Source organism: Patella vulgata, chromosome 5, assembly GCF_932274485.2.
Source record: "Patella vulgata chromosome 5, xgPatVulg1.2, whole genome shotgun sequence".
NCBI lineage: Eukaryota > Metazoa > Mollusca > Gastropoda > Patellidae > Patella > Patella vulgata.
This window is the reverse complement of record NC_065883.2, coordinates 51,257,187-51,282,191: the sequence shown is the minus strand read 5'-3', so window position 1 is coordinate 51,282,191 and position 25,005 is coordinate 51,257,187. Positions and strand designations below refer to the sequence as shown.

The 25,005-nt window shown below is 34.1% G+C and overlaps 1 protein-coding gene across 5 annotated transcripts in view; it reads right to left on the bottom strand.

Moving 5' to 3' along the window:
* LOC126821175 (poly(rC)-binding protein 3) overlaps window positions 1-25,005 on the bottom strand; it is a 185,617-nt gene that overhangs the window by 112,335 nt on the left and 48,277 nt on the right. Inside the window, exon 1 of one of the 5 annotated variants that reach the window (XM_050549563.2) lies at window positions 3,662-3,752. The exons of the other annotated variants lie outside the window; for them this stretch is intronic. The gene's annotated coding sequence lies outside the window, so the exon portion shown is untranslated. Of the gene's footprint in view, window positions 1-3,661; window positions 3,753-25,005 lie in introns of those variants that run through there. 5 annotated transcript variants of the gene reach the window in all.

The window sequence follows — 25,005 nt, the reverse complement described above, 5'->3', positions numbered from 1 at the left end:
AGCTGTAATAGGCAGATTTAGCTCAAGATTACATAATGCCTCTTTAAGCATATATATACAAAATCTGATGTTCTGCATAGCAGCATCTTCTACTGATATCTAGCTTTAATAAAGATGATTATGTCAGTTGTCACCAGGTTCCTGTATGCCAGGAGGTCTTTTCTAGATATAAGATGATATTTCACTCTATTAACTACATGTCTGTAAAACTTTACATATGAAGTGGTCAATACTATTGATAACAATTCATCTGTCTGGCTTCTGTTGGCTTATTCTAAACAATCAAGTTTCACAGTTCCAACAAGACTTGTGTATGTCTAGAATCGACCTAACACGGGTGCATAAAAAAAACTAATTCCTAATTTCTTTTATTATGTCAAACAGTATTGTTAACTAAAAATAAATTTAGAAAATATGCTAGCCTTCACATAAAACATAGAATTCTGATCTGATGGTTTAGCTAAAATCCTAATTTAAACACAAAATGTTCTTAAAGGAGCTAAATCCCCATTCTTTGGGACCTAGAAATTGACACAAATGAGTCGCAACACATATTGTAATGTAATATGAATGTATTTAAACTGATTTACATTCAATCATTTCTGTTTTTACTGTACTTTCTAATCAGTTATGTTCGGCGAAATACGCGAATAGTCCAAATTGAATGGCAGTCTTTAGCATCTGGTTACTCCAGCCTACACCGGTAGTATTCACATGTGGGATGTGTTTAGCCTCGTTCATTGACCCACTTCATTATAAATGGCACTCGAAAGCATTCTGACACAAGATTCGTGTGCCAATTTTTAAATTTTCATTGTGTCTTAAATATTGGGTATCGGAAGCCCATCTTTTCACAGTAAGATAACAACATCAATGTTGATTTAAACTGACCAGTAATAAGTCGTGTTTGCAATGTCCAATGTCGAAGACTGTGGATGATTTTGAGTTTAAGACTTGCCTCCTATAATTTCCACTGACATACTGTTTCTCTATATAATTCTTATTGCAGTGACACTAATCCATTTTATCTGTAAGCCAAATTCCAATCCTGTCAGCATGAAGTCAAATTTTGAACTCAACCAATTTTGTTTCTGGTAATTTGGTTTGAGTAAAATCAATGTGAATGCAGCCCCTGTGTCTGTGGTAGTCTCTTTATGAATATCATCAATGAAAATAAATAAACCGACATGCAATCATGCAGACTGCAAATGTCCAGGAATTTCACCAATTCTCGTTTATTCATTCACAATCTACCAGCTTAACTCTCTTCTCCGTATTCTATAATTCACACTTGCAAAAATTGATAAGATTTCAACTTGTACAAGATAGAATTTGTATGTGCTAACAGATCTTTAAGTACCTATTTTGTATTGAAACAAGTGTATGGATAAGAGTAGGATCTATGACAGTAATCATCGCCCATTAACCAAACCTATTGAGTAATTATCATTGATGATAGCAGTGGAGGGGCAAAGTCCAAGGTTAAGGGGGCAAAGGCCCAAGCTTTAACTAGAAGTAGGGGGCGCCTCCCCCTGAAATGTTTGAAAAACAGGCTGCTGGAAATGCAGTGTGGCAGTTTTTCAGGCACTGATCATAGAGATAAAGTGTCAAACGAACAGACTTGCAAACCACGATGAAGCCCACTAACAAGCGCCAAAGTAGGAGTCCTTACGGAGGTTATGGGGAAACCTCCCACAGAGAATTTTGAAAAATAGACTGACGGAAATGCTGTCTGACAGTATTCAGTCAGGCACTGATCGTCGAGATAAATAGAGCTGACCAGACACCGTCCGTTGTCTGATCACTAGTGTATCAGGCCAGAGAAGAAAGTGTCAAACGAACCGATTTGTGAATCTTAACAAAGTCCCCTCATGAGCGCCAAAGTAGCAAGTAATTACGAACCTCAACGAAAGTAGCGAGTCCTTATTGGTGACCTCCCCTAGAAAATTTTGAAAAAAAGCACTGCCTGAAATGCTGTCGGACAGTATTTAGGCACGAATTGTCAGGATAAATAGAGCTGATCAAATACCGTCTGTCATCCGATCAATTACGAACCTCAACGAAAGTAGCGAGTCCTTATTGGTGACCTCCCCTAGAAAATTTTGAAAAAAAGCACTGCCTGAAATGCTGTCGGACAGTATTTAGGCACGAATTGTCAGGATAAATAGAGCTGATCAAATACCGTCTGTCATCCGATCACTAGTTTATCCAACCCCAGAGAGGAAAGTGTCAAACGAACAGACTTGCGAATCTCAACGAAGCACCCGAAAATTTGAAAAATAGACTACCAGAAATACAGTCTGGCAGTATTTCAGGCACTGATCGTCGAGATAAATAGAGATTACCAGATACTGCCTGTCGCCAAATCACCAGTTTATCCGACCAGCAGAGAGGAAAGTGTCAAACGTACGGAGTGAGTAAATCAAAGTGAATGCATATATTTTCGCCACGATATTTGAGAAATAGACTGCCGGAAATGCAGTCTGGTAGCATTTCATATACTGGTCGCTGAGATAAATAGAGCTGACCAGATACTGTTTGTCGCCAAATCACCAGCTTATTCGAACAGAGAGGAAGGTGTCAAATGAACGGAGTGAGTGTATCAAAATGAATGAATATTCTCCCCGCGTTGAACCTATACCCAAAAGCTTTGAGGATCAGAAAAAGCACTTCTCAAGTGGTTCACATGTTATTGTTTATAGTAGGTTTACAGCAGGATGGGCTTGGTAAAAAATCACTCAGGCTCTACAACATGCAAGTCTATGAATGAGTGGGAATGTTGGATTTAATCACCATAGAAGGTATTGATTTCTTAAATTATTGGGGGGGGGGGGATACACGGAGGGCAGACCAGATTTATGGGGGGGGGGGGGTCAAATGCCACCCTTGCTCCCCTTTGGTGCCGCCACTGGATGATAGGTGATGTTGGATATTGATAGTGATTTATTTATGTTATCTTTTTACCACCATACAAAGTAATAACAGACTGGTGTTTAATGATGCTGATACAGCTATCACTAGCATTAACTTTGTAGCATCGGTATTTTATATTGTAATTTTAAATAAAGTGTGTACATTCAAAAAATCCAAAAATATCATTTGATTATGGGATTGACTGGAAACAACACTTTTTACAAATTTTGCATCAATATGTGGATACATTGATCCTCTTCATAAATAAGCTAGGAAACTTTTGTCACAATTTCCTTGACATCAGCAACTTGTTTCTTTAATATCTCCAGAAATGTTGATAACATCAAAAATTCCTAGAGTATGTTTTAGAGGAGAAATCCATGAGTGACAATCTTGCTAAATTAAAAACTTTTTAGATAGGGTAACAATATACCAAAACATGTCTAACATAATTATGTATCTTACGTTTTTTCATTTAAAAAGTGAACCAAAAGAAATCTAAAATAAAAACATGTGCACGATAGCCCTTTCAACCCCCTTCAATTTCTATAAATAAAAGAACAGAATGATTGTTTTACTATTGTCTTTCATCAGTCTTTCTCTCCTAGAGGTTGTGCACACTGTATTGTATTTTTCAAACAAAATAATCCTGAAAACATTAATGGTATCCATTCTCATTTAATTAAGCCAAAGAAACACAAGAACATCATACAACATGTATGAGTGAAAATAAGTCAGTAAATATTACCTTTGGATAACCAAAAATCTCCTTAACTGATAAATGTCTCATCTCTTCAACTCCTAATTACTGAGACACAATCATCATTCTATGTACATATAAATGTATACTATTGTAGTTATTAGTTTTTCTTCAATAACTGTTTAAACAGATTAAATTTTAAGCTGAAAAGGTCACATAAACCTTTTCCTGAATAAAAATTCTAGAAAAATACTCTTTGCACATCTGTGTGCTAACATCCCATTGAATGTATTTTTGCATAGCTATGATACATTTTTGCTTTATGTCCCAAAAACTAAAAACATAAATAAAACCAAGTTACCTTGTTTATTTTTTGATGAAAGAAAATATATCACATGATAGCAAAGTCTCGTAACTATCCACCAGTCTCTTTACAATAAATAATGCATGGCAGCCAATCCTAGACTGACAAAAACACTTGGCATCCCAAACACGACTGTAAAGAGTTCTTTCAAGTTTCTCAAATCGATTTGCCTTGAATAATATTAAATCATTTATGAACTATTTAATACTCTCCAATTACAAACACTTAAAGTATGTTACACATTTTATAATTAAAAATCAAATAAACTTAATTAATGTCATAATTTAATATTGGCTGACCCCTAAAGTCAAAATTTGACAGGTCAATCTGTTTGAATTGCTAGACTTGAAGTGTGAGTTTTGACAGATTGATTTATCTGGTATTGATTCTGGCAAGGATGCAAATTTAAAGGGGATTCTGAAAGAGCTAAATATTCGTACTTCTCATTTTTATACATGAACTTGATTGAATTTACCAGCCAAGCAGATAAAATTCTTGTTGAATAATAGAACATAGTGTTGAGACGACAACTACATGGTATAAGGCAGTAATAAGCAATTTAAATATCTTCAAAATAGATTATTTTCACTGATGAATAACAGCAAAAAAGACTGAAGTTGCATTACTAAATAAGAAGGCAATTACATGATTCCTGTGAGGATTTGGGGGGCTTTTGGATCAAAAGCTGATGTTTTGTAGAAAGGTCAGGTTATGTGTTCATAAGGACATGTCCCCATGTAGTAACAATAGTTATATACAGTTACTTGAATGTGTATCAACATGTATCTGATAAAAACATAATTTTTACTCATTTCCATTTTGAGGAAATAAAAGATTAAAGGAAATGTGGTATTATGTGGTTAGAAGGGTATACATGCACCATCACACAGTACCCAAAACTTTTATATTTTATATTATTTACAAAGACGAATAATCTGACCCCCTAACTCTAAACTCTTCTTCTAGATGCATCCTCTTTTCAAAATTCTGGTAGCTGTACTTGTGCTCCATACAATTTTTTTTTTTTTTTTAAGAAAAAATCAGTACAAAACTAGCCCTCGGCCATTCTAAGTCAATCTAAATACAGATTGGTACAGTTAATAACCTTGTTACTATGACTACTATTTTCCTGATGCCAATTACACGCCCAATCCAGGCAGCTTAATACTTATGCCACTTTATAAGCATTAGCCACTTGCAACTCTCTCTTCCTACCTAAAGTAAATAACTACTGCCTCTAAAAAGATTTCGTAAATTTTAATACTTTTTCTTCACAAACGGAACAAATAGATCATAAGAAACATGGGTGTCTCCTACAAACAGATAGTAGATGTCTATGTTTAATATGTCACTTACAAATATCAATGGTTGCTAATCATTAACTTCAGGAATACATAACAACTTTTTTCAATGATGTTGAGGTATATTTCCTTTATAATGTAAGCTTGAAATGTCAGTAGATCTCCTTTCTAGCCATTTCCTGAAGTCATTGAGGCAAGTAGAAGAGGTCTGCAGACAACTTGTTTTGTAAGAAGCCATTAGCAACTGACCGCTGTGGATTTCGTACCAGACCTCTTAACTTAACTACTTTCATTACCAACTTCCTTTATGGCTACCAGTCAATCAAAATTTTCCACAAAAATTGATGTGACCAGTTTAGCTTTAAACCAGAGTCTGATTAAGATTTTGTAGGCTTCTGGGCTGTTGATGGTATTGTGAGGCAGTTTTATGTTGTACCATCCAATCACCCAGACCTGTCAACTCTCCCGCATTATGTGGTAGAGTGCCACGAAAAGGCCTCATGTACCGCTCTACTGCACGGTAATGGATTTCTATCGCATTTTTAAACAAAGAGTTTTTTAATTTACTTGCCAAAACTATGGGACGCAACTCTTTGCATGTAAATAAAAAAAGGTCGCGACTTTCGGTTAATATCAACATCGATTTGGGATATTGTAAGGTGTAATTTAGCTAATAGATTTGTTATCAAATTGCTTTCAACCTATTTTAGAGTTAATAAAGCGGATATAATTATTGGCACGTGTTCCAATACTCTTAAAATGAGTATTGATAAAATAAACAAATAGTGACCTGTTTACCGCAGCAATGGCTGACATTTTCGTCCTTGCGTACAGCACCAAATACAATATTTCGAATGCAACAAAACCTGGAACTTTAATTTCAAGATGAGAATATGTGTCGCCGATTCTGGCTTACATGGAACGCTCTCTTGAATAAATGTAAAAACAGAATTTCGGAATCTCATGAGAACAAAAATCCTGTACATTGTGAGGGGATAATCGCCATGGGGAGCATGAATGATTAAATCAATACCAATATTAGTTGTTATGCAAAACTATTCCACCCCCACCCCCCTCTATTCTTAATGTAACCAGCAGCTGCCAGGCAGGATATGCCCATATTTTACAAGAGATGGATAGAGAACAAGCTAAAAACAAACGCGATTTTTTGTACAATCAGGGGCAATAATCCAGAAAGTTATGGCCTGAAATGTGCAAATATCAAAAGGGACTCAGATCTTTAGGATATAAAGATATGTTTTAAGTTTCATCAAAATCGGATAAAAATTGTGACCTCTAGAGGGTCTACAACCTTCGTATTACACACTTCCACACAATTTGCGTGCTAAGAGCGACCATTTTGTCACGCAGTTTCATTTCAATTTTCAAATACCATTATGTATTTAAATGGTTTTTAAAATCAAAAAAAAATTGTGACGTCTAGAGAATTCGCAAGCTAAAAATGCGATTTTTCGAACAATCAGGGGCCATAATCCAGGAAGTTAAGTTCGGGTATCCACGATTATCAAAAGGAACCTAGATCTTAGTGTGTAATGGTGATATATTCACACGTTTTTTTTAAATCGGATAAAAATTGTGACCTCTACAGGGACCACAAGCTAAAAACATGATTTTTTATTTAATCCAGGGCCATAATTCAGGAAGTTATGATCCAATATGCGCGAATATCAAAAGGAACCAATATCTATGGGTTATAAACATGTATTTCAAGTCTCATCGAAATCAGATCAAAATTGTGACCTCTAAAGGGTTCACAACATTGATTTACCAGATGTTTACTCTATTTGCATACGAGGGGCAGCCATTTTGTCCGGAAGTTTTGGCCCAATTTTCAAGAAATTCGAACTCATCAAACTTTACGGTGTAACGGTGATATATTCAAACATTTTTTTAAATCGGATAATAATTGTGATCTCTAGGGGGACCACAAGCTAAAAACGTGATTTTCCGTACAAGTTTCATCAAAATCGGATCAAAATTGTGACCTCTAGAGGGTCCACAACATTGATATACCAGATGCTTACACTATTTACATACAAAGGGCGGCCATTTCGTCTGGCAGTTTTGGTCCGATTTTCATGAAATTTAACTCAGACAAAATTACAGTGTAACGGTGATATATTCAAACAGCTTTTTAAATCGGATAATAATTGTGACCTCCAGAGGGACCACAAGCTAAAAACGCGATTTTCTGTACAATCAGGGGCCATAATTCAGGAAGTAACAATTCGATATGTACAAAACTTGACAGGAACCAAGATATTTGGGTTATAAACATGCATTTCAAGTTTCATCAAATCTGATGAAAATTGTGACCTCCAGAGGGTCCACAACCCTGATACACAATATTTTGATACTATTTGCGAACCAGGGGCATTTTGTCCGTCAGTTTCGGTCTGATTTTTACGAAATTCGAACCTAACCATCTTTAGGGTGTAACGGTGATATATACAAACGTTTTTTTAAATTGGATAAAAATTGTGACCTCGTACAATTAGTAATTAACGGTTCAATAAAAATAAATATACTGTATATAGCAGTAGTAAGTGGTTGTTATATTGAAACATATATTATAATATATAATACTGTACATTAGAACAACCACTTACTACTGCTATATACAGTATATTTATTTTTATTGAATCTAATTACTAATTAGAGTACTTATACTTTGATTCAGCATTCACAAATGAAATGACTTTAAACTTAATCTCTTTGCCTTAAGTGTGTTGACCAATCTAAAATGCACATTTTAAAGCTAGCACTGTAAGATGTGTTGATAAGATATGACATTTTTTGTTATTTGTGGTGATAAACTACATATTAATCACCAGAAAATCCCAATTTTATTTACCAACTATGTTCCAAGCGACTTTTCAAAACCAAAAATGTAAAATATCAACTCAAAGGATTTTAAAATCTTTGTTCAATATTTACCTTTAAACGAGATTTTGTGATTTGGGATTAATTCTTTGAATACGTCCATAAAAGTTTAAAAATACAACAATTCGGATGCAAAAGTACATAATCACTTCAGTGCACTACTCTGCCGCTCTCAAAATCATTTTATACATTCAAAAATGGTAGTCTTCAACCATCAAAAAATGAAATTCAGCCATGTTCCAGTCGCGATAGAAGGTAGACCTGGATAATCGCATATTGGAGGGAATTCATTCTGACCTCGTATATAGATTGATGTAAATGATCCAATGTGAAATTACTACTGGAGACGGCCATAATTGTTTACTGTGTACCACGTCATAATTTATTCAAGAACTGATCTAGGTTGGGGAAACCTTCTCGTTTACTATAAATTGTTTTTTCTTTACGTTAATATCTCCATTATTACACAACAAACTGTTGTGTGCAAAGACCTAATAAGATTGGTGTTGAAATGTTAGTACATATCTTAGACTACTCAACGTCCGTAAGTCAGCCCTGACTCTAACATATATGATGTTATATCTGTCATAAAGAGAAGATATGATAATTTTTATTTCATTAAAAGAAAACTAATATGTAAATGTATTAATTATGATGTGGATTTTATCAGATCATATTCTGTAGCTTAATAAATCGTAATGGATGAAAGAAATGATTGAGGTAATGGGTATATCATTAAACTATAGATGTTATTTTTAAAGCTACTTAAGAAGTTACATAATAAACCTTTTTCTTCTGGTCTTAAGGGAATATATAAATGAAATTGGTATTTTAGTTTTCTCAACTGGTCTAATTACCGAAACTTTTGCCCTGACAGCAGGGTTTCTGACTACCGGTGCTCTTCTCCGAATTCCCTATCATTGGTTCTTTTATGTGCAGTAGAACAGTAGGACGTTAAACCCCATTTCATTTCATTTCTCTTTTACGTGTACAACAACTTGTACACAGGACTTCAGTTTTTGGTTTCATTTATCAAATCAAAGGTAATTGACATTTGATTGAGGATAAGGGAATCTGTACCAATCTTCTGGTTGGTAATCAGGTTTGATCACGTATTTGTCTTTCTCTGAAATACTGACATGCTCATTTGTTTTGGTAGGCTATTGGTTTTCTATAATTTTAATATTCTAGAGGATTTTCTAGTTTGTTATTCTTCTTTACTGTTATATCCACAGCTTAGATGACAAGAACAGGAAAGTTTATGGCTATCTCTGTTAGAACTTAGAAGCCACCCAACTAAAATTGACCACGGTAATTGGATTTGGACTTGCCTATATCAACGTTAATGACCATTGTAGAACTTATCTAATTATACTTGGCTCAAGCATTGAAAGGGCTACTTGTCAATTTTCCTGGTCATCTTGTCAACTTGGTGCCTTTTCACCCAATTATAGTCTGAACCTTAATATGGAGACAGAAAATCGATCTTGCATCTATCTAATTTACTACCTCTCATTAAATATTTCCAATTATAATAATTACATAAATTTTTGTACAATTAGTCGATATATCATGACAGACGGACAGATACGCCACATTTCAATGTGGGTGTATAAACAGAATTTTGCTTAAAGAGGAGTTAATTTATAGTTTTCCTAACAGTGTCATAGGCACTGCCATTAATGCTAGAAGTCCTAACTGGATGGGAAATTTTGTCATATTTATAATAAAACTAAATTCCCAGAACATTGGCTGTCACTAATTTTCAAGAAATAAAAAACATAAAGGAAACAAGCATCCATTTAACTTTATATGAATTGTAGAGTGACTGTATGTTGCAAAACTTACAAAACTTGTTAGGTAAAAGAATGGTGCTGGACTGTGGTGTTCAGCATGTAATTTTAGCCCTTTATTGTCCAGCATTGCTGGGCTCAGATAAAGGCAGTTATTGTATAACATTACGGTAGATATATATAACAAATTGGTGTATCTATCTATACTAATATTTGTGACTGTCATTTGTCTGTCTGTCTCTTCAGGGTGGGCGGCTAACAATAGGGCCCGGACCGGGGAGTAAAATAGGCCTGATGGCATTGGTCTACCGTGTCCGCTTTCAGAGTTATAGGCACAATCCTAGGAAACATCCGCTAATATATATATATATATATATATATATATATATATATATATATATATAAATCAATAAAAAGCATTTTCTCTTAAAATCTGGTTGGTTTTCGTTTACAGTCAATAGGCACGACAATATTATAAAATATATATTGTTACTGTAAAAGTTATAGTAAAACATAATCACATAGTGACAGATGTCTATGAATCACATTTCTAACACAGTAATTTGAAACATAATAAATAACCAATAAAACACTAAACATGTATCTTCATATTACAATCATCTGGAGGTTAATATATTGATCCTTTACAATTATGTTAAGACATGTTTTAAATTTGGGAAAATAATTAGGGTACAGTTTAGAATTTCACTTGGTAGACTGTAACATGTGGCAGTCAAGAGATCAACCTTTCGGCCCATATCAAGACACCCTGACATGCCGTAAGTGAGAGCACCTGTTAAAAAATTTTGTATCCCACCAATGATAATTATATTGCTACAAACTAAGTGGTTTGGGAAAATATGGATGCTTCAAGGCAGTAACCAAACCTGAGGAATTTTCTTAGCTCACATCAGCATGGATCTTGGGCCTCCCTGGTTAGAGATCCAGCAATTTACATACCAAACCACTGCGGCTCATCACCTTGTGTCGAATATAATTGGCCTGTGTATAACGGCACTGATGAATGATGGAATGGTGCATGATACATGACTCCTGTGCCTTGGTCACAGGCACTTGGGGCGATGACTTCAGGGGGTCCATATATAGTTTTATACACGGATTAGGTGTTCTCTTTCCGTTTATATTTGATACATTGTTTCAAGTTAGAGGCTAGTACCAGGTAATAGTTATCTGAACCCAGTTTTACTCCTTATCTAATTTAATGACAAAATATTACCCTAGATTCCTGTTTTTTTATTTAGTTCATCTGTTAAATATGTCAGCATACGACACACATATAATCCCCCTATCAATCACATGTTTCTAGCTTGATCAGGTTCAAGATGGAATCAATTTCAACAAACAGCTGCATGGAAACAAATGAAGGAAAGATCCTTTTCTTGTGCACAGGCACCAAACATAAACAGTTTAAGTAAACAACATTACTAAGTAATCAATGCATACATTTACAAATTTTAATAAATAAGACCAAGTGATCATGAGCACCCCTGAGACCAAGTATGTGCCTTTAAGATTCACCCAAAAAAAAGATAGGTTGCCAGGCAACGAAACATGTGCCCACAGCAGCTATATCGTCCGGGCAGTCAACAAGAGTTTTTGCATATTTTTACTTTTTTCGGTAATGAAACATTTATAATACATTAAAATCTGATTAAGAGTAACAACTTATTAAGTAGTTATCAGAAAACCATTAGAATTTGTTTGGTTTTTATAAAGTTTTGACCCATGCTAACGTTTAGCATACAAAACTTTTAATATCATGGATTTAGCTGTTCCAAGTCATAAAAATTCATTGAAAATCAATATACTTGTTCATCTCAAGACTTTAAACTCTGTGTATCAATCGGATGATAACTTTAGCCTCTATACCATCACAAGATTTTTCAAAGTGATCAAGGGCCATAACTTTGGCAGTAATTATCGAAAATCGCTGAAAATGAATAGACCTTTTCGTCTCATGACCTTAAATTATCGGAAATCGCTGAAAATCAATAGGCTTCTTCGTCTCATGACCTTAAACACTGTGTATAAATGTAAAGTCAATTGAATATTAACTTTAGCCTCTAGAGCGTCCACAAGCTTTTTCAAAGTGATCAAGGGCCATAACTCTGGCAGTAATTATCAGAAATCGCTGAAAATCAATAGACTACTTCTTCTTATGACCTTAAACACTGTGTATAAATTAAAAGTCAATTGGATAATTGGATATTAACTTTAGCCTCTAGAGCGTCCAGACCGACTGACAGACCGACAAACGGACAGACCGACGGGGGCGATGACAATATACGACCACATTTCAATGTGGGCGTATATAAAAACAAGCCATTCTTTTTGGCGCTTATATGCTATTATTATCTTACATATACTCAATTTTGTATAAATGTAGATCCAAATCACAGAATCAAATTGTCATGGTTTCGAATTTAAAATGATTTCTTCCTGTGATGTCATCTATATTAAAGACATCTTTGTCCAACATGTATCCGGCCTTATGCATTTAATGACTATGCATTAGAAATACACAGCCGCTAGTGCTCATTTTAAGTGAAATGCCAATAAAAAAAAACTTGCCAGATTCTGTAGGATGTAAAATTGGTACAACTTTGTGTTTATTGCCAATATGTTATTACACATAATGGTAGATATATAATAATAGATATAAAAGTCAATGATAGAGACAGGTGAAAACCCAGTTCCTTTAATATTGAAGTGTTGTTTTAACCAAAATCAACACAGATCACAGATGGTGTCACCAGCTATCTTTAAAAAATTCCCTGTGGTTTTAATATTTATTTTCAAATTTTCTATTCTCTTTATCATCGCAGTGAGAAAAATTTAAGCTAAAAATTCCATCTACTGCCTTGCTCATACAGGATTGCTCTCTTTGAAAAAAAAAATGGAGTTCATTTTAAGAAATTACCACATCTTTGTTTTAATGATGTATCTAATCCTGCCAGTATGACGTAATGACTTTATTTAATCAAGGACTTTGACATAGACAATAGCATTAAAAATCTGTATATATATCTATACTCCCAAAATACTGGTATCAATAATTCTGAAGCTTTACCTATAATACCACATAAAACATCACACCATGATAACATGGTTAGCACTGACATTCCAGCTCCTCTTTTTAGAAGGAAATAACAATTAATCTAAAACCTGGCTTAAGGAAAAATTCTCACACAGACCATGGAGGGAATTCTCAATTTACCACTTCCAATAGCCAATGTTGCAGACGGTTTAAAGAAGCAAGCCAATGTGATTTATTAGTCATTTAAATGTGTTTTACCATTAGATGTTGTTTGTGTTATATGGAGACTGTTTCTGGTTACACCTGCTACTTTTACAGGAGGTCATTCTGGTTTTTCTTGTTGAACAGTCTATAAAATAACAGCACTTTAGCACCGATCTCATGTTTTCTTCAACCAAAAGTGTCCAGGAGTAGCAGATATTTGTTCATCTACCCTATTTGTTAATACATCCTGACAATCTACTCTGTAATTTTCACCTTGTAACATTAAACAGTTACTACATTTTATAAGCAAATTTCTGATTTAATACATTTAATTCAATTCACACTTTAAATTATATTGTGGCTGACAAGGAAAGTATGTCTATCTTGCAATATAAAACAATGGCCACCATGTGCAGATTAGATTTTTTCAGAGTTGTCAGTACAGAACAATTTTAAGCCGACCAGTTCAGACGCAAGATAAGTCAGCTTATGAAAAAAAAACCTTCCCAAAGACAGATAGCGAGCTGTGGTTTCATATGTAACGCTTTTGCATTCAGACGACAAAGTTAAGCTAGAATAACCATCGCCAGTATTTTTTAACCAATTTAACTTAAATGTTTCAACGGCATATTAGATGAATTTATTTGATAGTTTCCTCAAGAACAAATACTATATAATGATTGTTTAGTAATTTCACTCAAATAATAATACTTTCCAGCTGGAAACAGCCAACACTGCCTTGTAGGTTTTATATAACACAGAGAAAACTTGCATATTGTTTTATTGTAAAATATAAGGTGTTAATGAGAAACATGAGAGCCAGGTGGACTTTATAAAATGGCACTGTACTTTCTGACCTTTTGACATGAAAAAAAGCCATGTCTATTCTTAGATATAAGCTAGGATGTAGGGTATATTTACTGTATGCATAAAACTACTGGTGCTGTAGAACAATGGGGTTATTTTATCTTATTAGGCTTTCACCTTCGGTGAAAGACTATAGTTATTACTAAGATTATAATTTTTTTTTTTGGGGGGGGGGGGGGGCGAGCTTATTTCTCAGCAACTATAAGAGATAGAGGTCTGAAATTTGATGGAAAACTGGATGGTGGCTAGTGCTTAAAACTATTTCAAAAATCGGCCATAACTCTGTTAATTCTCAACCGATTTTTTCTGGTATTTACATTTTTGGATAGCTGGAGACATTCCTGAGCAGATTTCAGTTCAAAAACGTCGAATTTAGAAACTTTGTCACTTCCATTTTTTGGGTTAATATTGGAAAATTTTCAAAATTTACCAAAATTTTTATTTCTTGGAATTTTGAAATTCTGATTACATTTTTGGATAGCTGACATCAGTCCGATTTGTTTTGAATTTCGGATACTGATTTTGGTAGATTTTTCGAGTTTTTTTTCAAATTTGATTTCTCAAAACGTCCACCTATTTTTGTTTTTCTAACTTTTTCTATGGCGAGTTCAATCAATATTCTTGTGTATGAAACCTTTGTACAACAGTCCGAATCATTTGGGGTAGGCCAAAATTGAGATTGAAAATTGACAAAAATTCGGAAAAATGAGGACCTGTGCGGAAAGTGTGATGTATTAATTGTGTTTTTGCCAATTGGAGCATTTGTATTTAGAGGTGTTTTTCTCGAAAAGTCAACATAATATTTTTTTGGAACTTCTTTTACAAAGAATCTCATCGGTAGTCTTATGTATGAAACCATTGTACAACAGTCCGAAATATCATGAGTAGGAGAACAAAGGGATCGAAAATTGAAAACGGCACCTTTCATTGTTAAGCGAAACATGCAGCAAGGGTGGATACAATCTGTACGTTTTGTCAACGTATAGAGCATATTTAAGAGTGCTTTTTCTTTTACATTGACGATATTTGAACTAAAGTTATTTCAACTATGAGTGTTTACTTCTACCCAAAATATGGGTTTAATGACCCTATAACAGAAATAGTTGATTTCTGTGTGTAATAATTTTAGTCTTTAAATTAATATAGTTGCTTCTTTGTCAAAATTATCTCATAACCGTAATCATCTAGACCGAATCAATGGCTCACGCTGTCCTATTTATTATGTGTTTGCAGTAGTATCGAATATTGTACTTGTGATAGAAAACCTGACAAAGTTTAAGCATGGACTATCTGTAATTATTATTAAGTTTTTACATGTTAGTGACGTCAAATCTTTAACGTGCACGAAACCAGAAAATTGGTAAATATTCAATCAATTTTTTAACCAGTTACATATTTGAGTAGCTGACATGAATGCGATTCCGAGGTACCGTGTACACATTGGTGTGCTCGTAAAAGATCCCTTGGCAGTTGGAATTCTATATAAGAGTAGGCTCGCGCCGCTGTACGGGCAAACTTTCCTCATGCCCCATTACGAGCAGAACAGTTAGAAGTTATACCCCATTTCATTTTATTTCTAATTACACCTTGAGTTTCAACCTAAACTCTAATTACGACTACAATTTTTACTTTGATATTAATATCTATTGCGATTCCCGTTTTACCATAACTTCGGTGTGAACCACAACATTGCTTTTCATCCAATTCGCGAAACTGTTCTTTTTCCATTTCGCATAGATCTCAGAAAATGTAAGAAGTGATAGAGTTCTGAATACTGATCTTTTCCCATGTAAGTTGTTAACATTTAACACTTGCGAAAGTTGTGAGCAAATCGGAAATGATGTAAATCTTTAACGTTCACAAAGACTCTGTTGAGACTTTAATTGGTATTCTTGTGTATAAAATCTTTGAACAACAGTAAGAAATATCAGTGTAGGAAAAAAAGGGGATCGAGAATTGAAAATTGTGTATTTGTTAAGCGAAACATGCCGTAGGAGTGGGATAAAATGGGTACGTATCATCAACGTATAAAGCATATTTATATATAGAGCTTTTTTTTGTACAGTGACAATATTTGATGTATAAGTGTTTAACCAAAATATAGGGTTGGTGATTCTATGATTCTAGAGTGAAAATATGTCATTTTAGTAAGTAATAGTTGCCCCTGAAATTAATGTCCCAGGTTTTTTCTCTACATGACGTCATCACTTTACACCAATGAATAAAAAGCACTCCACTACAGCTATTTATAACCGAAATACATAGAAAAGAAAAGCTGATGTTGAGATCTAAAGACAATGGAAAATTAATGCTGCTTTCTCGACCCTTTTGCAAAACTATTCTTTCTTGTCTTTTGCCATTACGCGTAGATCTCAGAAACTGTCAACATTTAGCATTTATGAGTAAGGCTGGGAATCGATATGAAATTTCAATATCGATTATCGGCAAGAATTTGTCAGCGATTATCGATAATAATCGATTATCATTTTTCCGGAAAAATCCGAACTTTACCGACCTGTTATTTGTGTTGATCGAGTTACAGTAGTGTTATTATCCTAGTCTTATACTGTGCCGATGTACGGTACGTAAAAAAATCAATTAATGTAAAATAATTACATGTAGTTGCTAAATGTAGGACTAACTTGAGTATTATTCTAAGTTTTGTTCTTGATTCATTTGAACCTTTTTTTATTCCAATAATTTAGATGAAAATCAAAGTAGAATTCTTCCACGAAATTACGAGAGATATAGATATTTTCCGTGGAAGTCAAAAACGTGTTTTGTATGGGCTGTATCCGACATGATGTAGTAATAAAAGCGGAGTTGATCATTAATAATACAATTAGTCTTATCGTGGAGGCAGACGATTTCCCTACAAATCAATCAAGAACAAAGAAGGGAGATAATTCTAATTTTACTATATATCACGTGCGATTGTCATTGTTCACAAAGTGCGTGACCTATTTTAGGTTCAACTAGTAATAACAACAAAAAGAACGAAAATATTAAAATAATGTATTTAATCTTAAAGTTTAGTTTTTTTTACAATAATATATATTTAAAATGTGCCAGTTTGTAAGCAGAGGGGGGAAATAGTTGTTGTGTTGACGTTGTGTATTCATTCATTCGTCTGCTAATGCCAGACTACGGCAAGTTCAGTCATGTGAAAGTGACCGTAACTTGCCGTCAGAAGGTAAATATACCGATAATCGATATTTGAATTTCAATATCGATTATCGTATCGCTAAATAACTTCTACCGATTATCGATTATATCGATATTTTTGCACAGCCTTATTTATGAGTTCGACGCTAAACCACATTTCATTTCAGTTCTAATTACCCTTTGAGTTTCAACCTAAACTCTAATTACGACTACAATTTTGACTTTGATTTTGAAATTAATATCTATTTCGATTCTAGTATTGACCCGAACTTTGGTGTGTCTTGATAACGAAGTCGATTTCTAATGTCAACTTTATTTACGCCCTTGAGGTTACTACTTCGATTTCAACGTAAACTCACATTACGCACAATAAGGCTTCCAATTTGATCATTAAAGTGATATACATTTTGATTCCAGTTTCGACCGCGACTTCTTTGTCGACCACGACTTTAGATTTTCAGCGTAGACTGTAATTGCTTCTTTGGTTTCGAGCTTAACCGCGATTACAAAATGTCGTCGAGAATGCTATGCTGAACTCACCGTGACGTTTTCGGTGTGGTGAAAGCCTTCAGTACTACATTGGAGTTCTAGTTTGTATTTGTAACTGCCCTAATGACTCCATCTACCTGTCAGAAATTTAGGTAACATATAGGCAGTGCTCATACATTTACTTATCTGTACTTAGGGGTACTATTATATACGATTAAATGGGCTGTAAAATATAAAATTTATGCTTAAAATAATCCCTGAAATCTGATTGAAAACAGTACTTTTGTCAAACAATCCCTGATTACTGTCTAAACTTCTATTATGTTAATGATAAGTTGCCAGGCACCAAAACATATGCTTACAGCAGCTATGTCATCAGTCAACAAGGGTTGTTGCATATTTTTTCTTTTGTTGGCAATAAAACATTTACAACACACTAATATCTGATTAAGAGTAACAATAGCCTTCATCGTCTCATAATGTTAACCAATGTGTATGAATTTGAAGTCAATCGGATATGAACTTTAGCCTCTTTTCAAAGTGATAACTCTGGCAGTAATTATCGGAAATAGCTGAAGTCAATCAGATATTAATGTTACCTTTTAGAGTGTCCACAATCAATTGTGGACGCCAGCCTAAGGGACAGGGGCGACAACAATATACGATCACATTTCAAAGTGGGGTTATAAAAATGTAATTTTTTGCTCCTTCCTTCATCCTCTATATATATTTATTTTAAATTTTGTTTATAATCGTTCTTTATAAGTAAGAAGCTGAAGAAGAATATATACAAAAATTATAACAAATATTAAAGTTACAGCAATTTTACAAATACTGGTATATGAGTAGCATCTTCTCAAGAATGTATTTAATCATAATTTCTACTGACTACTTCACAACATGTTACTATATATAAAGCTATATTAGGTAAATAAATACTAATCTGTTTCTAGTATATACATGTTATATATTTCTTAATCCGAGTTAACCAAATACTAATCAGGTAAAGTCATGATAAACAGTCTGCTCAGAAGATTACTGAACTCACAGTGACTTCTTTTATACTCCAGATTACAAAAATTTTGAATTTTCTAAATTATTCATTTCAGAAATATAGGCTACCAACTAAAAAATATAAAAATATTAGAATGGAATATAATTGACTAGGAATTCTGGTAAAAGGTTGTAATGTGAAATTCTAATTCTATTCAGAATTTCCAAAAGGGGAAATTTTCTAAAATTCAAATTGATATTAAAAGTTGTGTACCCTGAAGTACCGCCCCACTCTTAAACTATTTTGGATAGTTAAATACCTCTACCCTGAAAACAGCATTACTGGTATTTTAGTTGAATATATCAGTTATTGGATGAGGCTGGTCCAAAAAAAGACTGGAGGTTTGAGGCCAGTTCACTACGCTTAGAACGTAGAACTCAATAACATTAATAACATTTTGGGATTTGGATGACCATCTAAATAGTAAAGATAGGTTGCCAGGCAACGAAACATAAGCCTACAGCAGCTAAATCGTCCAGGGAGTCAACAAGAGTTGTCGCATATTTTTACTTTTTTCGGTAATTAAACATTTATAATACATTAAAATCTGATTAAAAGTAACAACTAATTAAGCAATTATCAGAAAACCATTAGAATTTGTTTGGTTTTTATAAAGTTCTGCCCCATGCTAATGTTTAGTATACGAAACTTTTAACATCATGAATTTAGTTGTTCAAGTCATAAAAATTCATTGAAAATCAATATACTTGTTTGTCACAAGACCTTAAACTCTGTGCATCAATCTGAAGTCAATCGGATAACTTTAGCCTCTAGAGCGTCACAAGATTTTTCAAAGTGATCAAAGAACATAACTTGGGCAGTAATTATCAGAAATCGTTGAAAATCAAAATGATTCTTCGTCTCATGACCTCAAACACTGTGTATAAATTTAAAGTCAATCGGATATTAACTGTAGCCTCTACAGCATTTACAAGATTTTTTGAAGTGATCAAGGGCCATAACACTGGCAGTAATTATCGAAAATCGTTGAAAATCAAAATGATTCTTCGTCTCATGACCTCAAACACTGTGTATAAATTTAAAGTCAATCGGATATTAACTGTAGCCTCTACAGCATTTACAAGATTTTTTGAAGTGATCAAGGGCCATAACACTGGCAGTAATTATCGAAAACTGCTGAAAATCAATAGGCTTCTTCGTCTCATGACCTTAAACACTGTGCGTAAATTTAAAGTCAATTAGTTAACGTTAGCCTCTAGAGCGTCCACAAGATTTTTCAAAGTGATCAAGGGCCATAACACTGGCAGTAATTATCGAAAATCGCTGAAAATCAATAGGCTTCTTCGTCTCATGACCTTAAACATTGTGTATAAATTTAAAGTCAATCGGAAATTAACTTTGACCTCTAGTGCGTCCACAAGATTTTTCAAAGTGATCAAGGGCCATAACTCTGGCAGTAATTATCGGAAATCGCTGAAAATCAATAGGCTTCTTCGTCTCATGACCTTAAACACTGTGTATAAATTAATTTAAAGTCAATTGGATATTAACTTTAGCCTCTAGAGCGTCCACAAGAAGTTTTGAAGTGATCAAGGGCCTTAACTCTGGCAGTAATTATCGGAAATCGCTGATGACGACAATATACGACCACATTTCAATGTGGGCGTATAAAAACTGTCACTGTTTTGAATTAACATGTAATCAAAGTTGGAGTAAAAATGTTACTGGGTATAAAAACTACAAAATATTTCTTGCACCATAGCCACAGTTCTGACGTTCTCAAAATATCAAACTTTTATTGTGAGCAAAAATATTTCTTCCATCCTGGATATCAACTGGAAATTCATAGCTGTTTACTTGCATGAGTATGCTCTGTTCAAATCCATTAAACATAAAAATTTAAGATGCCTTCTCATCATGTTGCAAACAAAAAATCAACAAATAAATTTTTTATAATAACAAATACAAATGTAGGAAAACGAAAAAATGTGATTAAATCAACAAATAAATTCTGAATACAAATGTAGGAAAACATAAAAAAATAAGGTGATAAAACCAGCAAGTTGAGATGCTGGCAAACAATTCATTACATAACATTTATCTCTTACATCACATTCCATACGTCATCTTAAAATTTACAAAACATACATATCGCCCACAAACGTCAAACTGGAACACAAATGTTCTTTTTTTTTTCTAAACAAAAAAAAATAGTCGGGATTATTATTCTTCAAACAATTTAATGACGCAAGCAATTCTGAAAGTCTGTATGAGCCAATAGTAGAAAAGAGCAGAGAGCAATAACCCCAACCTGTAACAACACATCGTATCCCAAAAGTAACATGAGGCACAGTCGGCTTCCATCAAAACTTGCCAACAACTGCAGAGGATAAACATTTCATACATATTGCCACACATACATCCAATTGTACACATAGTAAACATACATAAATAGCGTAAAACTTCAAATATATCATCAGACTACTACCCACTTCTACTTTTGGAACAGCCAACAGAAGAATAGAAAAAGTAAACAGTTGCCTCATTTCTTATATAAACTACTTCAAGCTTATTACATAATAGTTTGTCCTACTTGTAGAGCAAGTACTGTAACAACATTCTGTTAATGTAACAGAAGGGGTCTTTGGATAACAGAGGTATAATAGAAATATATCCCGGGTACATTTCTGTATTCACAAAGGTTCCATTCAACCCAATTTACTAATGACATCAAGCCATTTTCTTAACCAAGTTTCTGCAAACAAACCCAATATGTGGAAAATCTTGCCCATCAGATGGTACTGTCCTCAAATGTTGCTGTTATAAACCAGTTGCCTTTTTGCACAGAATTTGGTACTGATGTACCTCAATGGTGTTGTACTGAGAAGATGCTAAGTTTGGTCAACCCAGTATCTATGATTTCGTGGGAATGGCACTATGATGACCATCATTAAACATACATTATGCAAGAGCAAAATCTGATTATTGCAAGTCTTAATTTAGGCTTCAGATGTTATAGAAATTATAAATTAGATCTTTATTTAAACAACAAGCCCAAAATCAACTCGGTAGACCCACGGATGGCTCGGCTACAGCTCGGATTCAAATAGGATTTCACTTATTGATTAATTCAATTATGGCGCACCCTGATGAGAATATGTCAGTTAGATCGAGGCTGAATGATAGAGTGTACTTAGCGAGGCCGGTGTAGAGCGTTTCCGCATGACATTGAAAACATTACTTGATAATCGAGATATGTAGGTGGAGTTAACGCCTGTCAATCAAACGATCGGCCAAGGTGAAGGCACATTTCACTACCATTTCTAGTCAAATATTACAACGATGATAACTATGTTCAGAATAAAGTAATTTGACTGAAATTTTCAATATATTCTTCTTTCATCATCTACTTTTGAACTGTTAAACCAAGAATGGTCAACTCTCTATAAAAATCTCCCATAATGTATCTTTAAGTGAAATCGATGATTATGGAAATATTAGTTATGAGATGACATCAAAACTTGTTGAGCAAACCATGATTCTGTTGTCGTTTTAAGCGGGTATATTTACAATCAAGTTGTTAAAATAAGAGTTTTCCCCCATAGTCATGTTGACAAATTTTGACAATCACATGTGTTGCAATCACAACAACGCGCGACCTTTCCGATCATTTGAGTTTGGGCAACAAAAATAGCAACTGAAGACAATAACATTAATTCAGAAACAATTAATTGTCTGTCTACTAAATTATATTCACAATGAATATGTCACCGATTACACAGATATTTGTATATTGCTTTTCACATCATCATCACCCCATAATTGTAAATACCCTTTATATTATACATATTTATATAAATTATATTATATCCCTGTCAATTATAGGCAACTTTGTGGCTAACATTTATAAATAAACACACTTTATTTCATAATTCTAATAGATCATCATAACAGGGTCTAATCTGAATGCTTTATGGTTATTAGTCCATTTTCAAAGTTTTATGATTACCATATGAAAAATGAAAAAAAAAAGGTCACCGCTTCTCAATAATTTCCATATTTAATTTACGTTCTGACTGTTCACGTCAATAATATTCCTGATAAAATTATGTTATCATTGTTTATTCGACCAGGTCCAGCGGAGTGGGGGAGCTAGGGATGGCTTTAGCCCCCCCAATAACTTGGCCGCAAGTACTCTTCTCTCCAGGTTATTGCGGCCCCTGGACCCACACCTATAAGGACCTAGGATGGAAGCCCCCCCAATCAAGAATTGCTTCCGCCGGCCCTGTCGACAGATACTGAAATCGAAACATTCTTCACAAGAATAGCTCAGGATGACTAAACATCATTTATCGTCTTTATAAAGATGTATTTAAAACAAAAAATCACTCATCAAAATAGGCATCGCAGATTGTGTGTATTATTAGGTCCGGTGTGTTAATTATTCTGACCGTGGGAAAAACTTGTGCAAGTTTCAAGCTAAATTTAACCATTTTCTCTGCATATGTGAAGCATACGGTAACTTATATGGCATGGGAACTGGAGTTCAAAGCGTTGATTGGCTGAGGCATGATCGTGATCTACGAAATGCCATCGGAAAATTCCATTCTCTATGGATTTCAAAATGGAATTGTACTTGTGATTAATACATTGCCCTGTGAATTTCAAAACGAAGCCAAAATTTTCGGACACACGATTATAAAATTTTGAACAGTTTTTGCACAATGGAAATAATATTCGAAGATTGATATGAATAATGTATAATTTATAAAAATAAAATAACGTTACATACGTATTCAATGATTCAATGGCCACGGCTATTTATTTTGCCGAAAAAAATGTGTAATACATCGGCATTTACGGATTTACCTCGGGGCTATAGCAGATTGCTGAGTTTAATTGACAGGAAATATTAAAGATATTCAAAATGGTGAGATTCAAGGCCCGTAAAACGAATGTCGTTCTTTTTGTTCTGCACCTGTGTTCATAAGAAATAATCTCACCCTACTCTCTAATCAAATAATTAATACCAGACGGAAACAAAATAACGGACTACAGGTTAATTTATGTTTGCAAACTCCCATACTCATTACTGCATGGGTCCGAGAGTAATAGCTTATTCATACACAAAATTTGAATTGTCGTAGAAAAGCCAGACACTGTTATGATATAGAAGTCTTGCGCCCACTTTGCATGAAATGATCTATCCCGATAAGTGACGTAATTAGCTTCCATTTTTGTATTTCTCGATGACCAAAGTTTGTGAGGAGTTCAATTTTACAAAAGAGAACTCTTTTATTCGTTGGGATATTTAGTTGTTTAATGGATTTTATTTAACGGGAGGCGATTTCAAACACACAGGTAAGTTTATAATACCCAAAGTTAAGTAGTTTGTTCATAATCGAAGAAATCCGATTAAAATTTACGACGGTTCAGACAGTAGCAGATTTTGGCTCAGTTTTACGACGCAATTTTAAGACTAATGTTTCTAGCCTTAACAATTGTAACTATTTGTTTCATTTTGATGCAAACAGGGCCATGAAAACCGATCTGAGAAATATAATTTTATGTTTATGTTGCCAGGCAACGAAACATACGCCCACAGCAGCTAAATCATCCGTGCAGTGAAGTAATTATCAGAAAACCATTAGAATTTGTTTAGTTTTTATAAAGTTCTGCCCCATGCTAACGTTTAGTATACAAAACTTTTAACATCATGGATTTAGCTGTTCACGTCATAAAAATTCATTGAAAAACAATATACTTGTTCGTCTCAAGACCTTAAACTATGTGTATCAATCTGAAGTCAATCGGATGATAACTTTAGCCTCTAGAGCATCACAAGATTTTTAAAAGTGATCAAGGGCCATAACTTTGGCAGTAATTATCGGAAATTGTTGAAAATCAATTTGATTTTTCGTCTCTTGACCTCAAACACTGTGTATAAAATTAAAGTCAATCGGAAATTAACTTTGCTTGTGGACGCCGGAGCGCCATACCACCTGACGGGCGGACAGGGACAACAACAATATACGACCACATTTCAATGTGGGCGTATAAAGACACTTAAAAGCCGTTTGTAGATGAATTTAAACAGAGGAGCATATAATTTTATAATCACAAACTGATGAGAAAGTTATAGTTTTGTTCACACATTATGTCACATACTTCAACCATCAATTCTTAGACAGCCTTGGTTTTTAAACATTTTAACATCTACTATAAACACATT